The sequence below is a fragment of the Azolla caroliniana genome, unplaced genomic scaffold (assembly GCF_043228905.1).
Source record: "Azolla caroliniana isolate FFs.n. ecotype wild unplaced genomic scaffold, voAzoCaro1.0.p SCAF_16, whole genome shotgun sequence".
NCBI classification, from domain to species: Eukaryota; Viridiplantae; Streptophyta; class Polypodiopsida; order Salviniales; family Salviniaceae; genus Azolla; species Azolla caroliniana.
In genome coordinates this window covers 15,301,838-15,306,175 of record NW_028230451.1, presented here as the reverse complement: position 1 = coordinate 15,306,175, position 4,338 = coordinate 15,301,838, and the positions used below count along the sequence as shown (strand labels likewise).

The window sequence follows — 4,338 nt, the reverse complement described above, 5'->3', positions numbered from 1 at the left end:
TAGGGTGAAGCTCGTCCCGATGTCGGACTATGGAGTGCATCTGACAGCTCTCGCAAATTGTCACAAACCGATGCACGTCCCGGTACCAGTACTTCCCCTTTATCTTCTCGAACGTGGCCCACGTTCCACGGTGTCCAGCCCAAGGGCTGTCGTGGTAGGCCGTCAACAGCTCCTCCTGTTCTTCCTTCATCGCCACCACCCGGAGCGGGACGCCGTTCCTCTTCTTCGGGTGCTTCCATAAGTATCCGTCCTGGAGAAAGAATCGGTATGCTTTCTTCCTGATCTGGTTGGTCTCGTCCCTCATCCATGACGCATCCGGCGTCATTGTCCTCAAAAATCCACTGATCTAGAGCCACTCGCCGTTGTACTTGCTCTCGTCGAAGTCGTTAAGTGCCGGAGTGCTCGTCCCATCGGTCGTCATGTACGCCGCCTCGAAGAAGTCCACGCCGACTTCTTCGTCCTCCGAAACCATGCCGCCCTCGTCATCAAACCTCGCCCTCGAAAGCATGTTGGCCATGGCGTTGTCCTTTCCGGAAATGTGCCGTATTTCCGGGTCCACGGACTTGATGTACGCTATCCACTTGAGCACCGCCAGGTCCGGTGTCGCGCATCCGGAAACCATGCCGAGAATTGGCAGGAAATCCGTCTCGATAATCACTTCTGTCCCGATCAGGTAGTCTTTGTCGGCCTTTACTGCCGAAACGATACCCCAGAGTTCGCGTTTAACCTGGGCGTACCCTCGCTGCCGCTCACTGAGGACCTTCGCACCGAATCGGATTGGGAACCAAATGCCGTCCCCGTCTTCTTGGTTGACGACCCATCCGATCCCGGTCGGACTCGTATCCACCGTTATGTATACCGGGGTACCCTTCTCGTAGACAGCCTTCCGGAGCGCCGGTGCTGCCGCAAGAGCTTCCTTTAGCTTCCGGACCGACTCTGTGTGCTCGTCTCGCCACTCAATTTTCGCCCCCTTTTTAGCAACCCGTATAGCGGCTCCGCAACGTGGGCGTAATGCGGGATCCATATGTGGTAGAACGCACATGCCCCCAGGAACCTCCGAACTTCCGTAACCGAGCTACAGTCGGTCTTCATCGCGGAGATGGCTTCTACTTTTGCCGGAGACGGCTTCCGGCCATACGGTCCACACAGGTGTCCGACCACCAGGATTTCTGATTGCCCGAAGGCTGATTTCTCCCCGGAGAAGGTGAGCCTCGCATCCTCTAGCCTTTGTAGCACCTTCTCGCAGTCGTCGATGTGTGTTGCCACGAATCGCCGGCATCCGTCTGGCCCGACTGTCCCGTCCTTCTCTTCCACCGGGCACCCCTTTATCGGGATGTCGTCCAGAAATGGCATGGTGAGGTCCGGGATGCAATCCCTCAGTACCTTGTTAATTGCATTCACCATGTGGGCCACCGAGTTGGTCCCTCCTTGTGGCAGGGTACACATTCGCACTAGGCCGAGGGAACCCCCGGTATCTCTCCGAATACTTCGGTTTTCAAGACCGACTCTTTAAACCGCTCAGACATCCATCCCTTTCCCGACAAGATCACGAGCCATCAATAATCAACGGGAAAGCGTGCCAAGCTTTCAGGTCTTTGTAAATCGCACGCAACGCCTTCAGAAAACAAATAGGTTGTACCGCAGGGCCTCCTCTTTGGCCCCTCCGACCAGAAAGGTTAAGCGTGGTAATTGATCATTCTATTTTAGATTGATAGGAACTAAGGCGTCCTAATAACCAAGTTTACAACCATGGGCAATAACGGACTCGAACCGCTGACTCCCTCGGTGTAAACGAGGCGCTCTACCAACTGAGCTAATTACCCGGAGTGCCGGCGATACTTCGGAGTCTCGCCGGCTCTGTTTTCTGTAGGTCACATAGAAATTTATCCATTCTTTCTACGGCCACGTCAATCCGCTTCTTTTCTTGTTGGGCCGCTAGCAATTGTCTAGCTTCTGCTAGCAACTCCCCCATCGGGCCGTCTGACTTTACCGTAGCCGATAAGTAGCGTTAATCGTCTTCATCGCGCTGATGAAGCAGCGGGTTCATCCACCACCTTGGTTCTTCCCCGCAAGCAACTTCCGCCGTATTATCCATAGCTGTTCATCAAGAAGGCCTAGAGTTAGTTTTCCGATAAGATTCAAGCTACAATTTCAAACAACACCTTTTCTTCATGAAGCGCAAGAAAACTGCACTGCGGAAGAAGAAGAAGCGGTAAAAAGTGTAATATAAATGGCTACCAAAGTTCTTCTTTTGAACTTTCAAGAAGGCCTGAATATTCATGGATTATTATACGATAATCTTTAATGCGGCTCAGATTGCGGAAAGAGTTGAATGCTGGAATTTCGAAATTCCGTTGGTAAAATTCAGAAGGATCATGCAAGAAGGCAATATCATCTTCTGGCCATAATCTGCGAATCCAGCAAAGCAAAGCAAAGCAGCACTTTTCTTTTCACTTTAAACCGAGCCGGCGGCAATCTTGATGAATCACTGGCAAGAAGATGCTTTGCACTTTTCTTTCCACTTTAAAGCAGCGATCTTTGAACTCGGAAATGGCACTTTTCCCTGCAAGCCTGAAATGCACGCCTTCCCCAAAAGAAAAGCGGAACCACCTAACGAGTATTTTAAACAGCAAGCGTGATGAACCGGCATGTTCATCAAACCAAACAGGTTCTTCATGCATGCATGAAGGCCTTCATGATGATGAAAACCGCTTCATTGGAATGTCACCGTCTCATTGACAACACGAATGATAACGAATTGACAATATGAATAGTCACGTTAGTTTCCCATTCTTAAGCATGGATTATTATACAATAATCTTCATTTGCTTTTTTACTGTTGACAACATGTAGTGCGGGGGCAAGGTTTGAACCCGCAGTCTTCAGGTCATGAGCCTGACGAGTTGGCCATTTACTCCACCCCGCAAGCAAGCAAGCAAGCAAGCAAGCAAGCAAGCAATTGATCTCTCTCTAGCGAATCGGAATTTATTTTAGAAAAAAAGAAGCCGGCCAACTCCTATTCAATCTACTTGTGCGGGGGAATGTTTGCTTGCCCGCAGACCCAACTCCACGTGTTATTGATCGCATTTCCCGCTGTCCGTCCAAATGAACTTGCACTACTGGTTATTAAAGCAGCATTGATGTTACCTTAAAAGCAGCAAGCGCGCAAGAAAAGAAAAGAAAAGAAGCAAAAACTAGCACTCCCTTACCGGCTAGGTCTCTCCCGGCAGGCCACTGCCGCATTCCCAAAAAGCAATGTATGGGTTTCTTCCATCACGTCATTGTCGCATCGCTCGTGCTTCGCACTCGCTCGGAGGAAATGGAATTCGAACCCATGATACAAGAAGATTGTATGTTGATTTAGCAAACCAATGCCTTAAGCCGCTCAGCCATACCTCCGGTTGGGATGGGGGCTTGATGCTGAGATGGATGATAATCCTTTGGCCCTGCCTTTCCTTTCACAGTTGTCTTGCCGCTGGGTGTCCTGGCAGAACCTTGCCATTCCACTCGTGGTAGGTGGTGAAATCTCTGTCTAAATCATCGAAGAAAAGTCGAGTCGATTTTTTCGTGCGTGCTGCATCGGTAAAAAATCCCCTAGGAATATGTCGTCTATTTGCCTGCCAACAAAACGATTACACTTCAGTCATACCTTTCAGTTCAGTGTTGCTCGAACTATGCTATCCATGATGGGTAGCACATCCTGCTCTTATGTATCCACATCAATCGGTCCAGAACCAGGTGTAGCTATTTGAAAAGTTTATTTCCTTAATCTTTCAAGGAGAAAAATATGGCTGCTTTGCCCTCAACAGATCCATCGACTCCATTACTTGAGAGGGCTAACAGCTAGCCAGCCAGCCAGCAGTGGGCTTATAGTTTAATTGGTTGAAACGTACCGCTCATAACGGTAATATTGTAGGTTCGAGCCCTACTAAGCCTATTTACTTGCCATACCTAACTCGCCAGTCTTTCACTACTTTGCTGCGCCCAGCAAGCAAATTCCGTTCTCTGAGCTTTGCTTCTCTTCCTTGGTTACCACTGTATGGAGTATAGCCAAGCGGTAAGGCATCGGTTTTTGATACCGACACGCAAAGGTTCGAATCCTTTTACTCCAGGATCCTGAGGCGGCATTCAAAGCATTGCTCATTCATAGCCTTCTTGTCTGAGTCATTCTTCTCACTCGGCTTGGAAGGCATCGCCGCCTTTCATCGGCAACGCCGCATGCCTCGCTCTTCTTTCTTGGAGAAACGTTGCCTTTACGGAACGGATACTTCTTGCATGCATTAAGCCATGCGAAGAAGGAATGAGTGCAACCAAGTGCTACCATGTGCAAGGACTAGG

The 4,338-nt window shown here is 49.7% G+C and overlaps 1 non-coding gene across 1 annotated transcript; it reads right to left on the bottom strand.

Annotated features, from left to right (window-relative positions):
* Positions 1–1,750: 1,750 nt before the first annotated feature.
* TRNAV-UAC (transfer RNA valine (anticodon UAC)) lies at positions 1,751–1,823 on the bottom strand. Its single transcript has one exon. It is a non-coding gene; the product is annotated as a tRNA-Val (tRNA).
* Between the last annotated feature and the right edge of the window lie 2,515 nt (positions 1,824–4,338).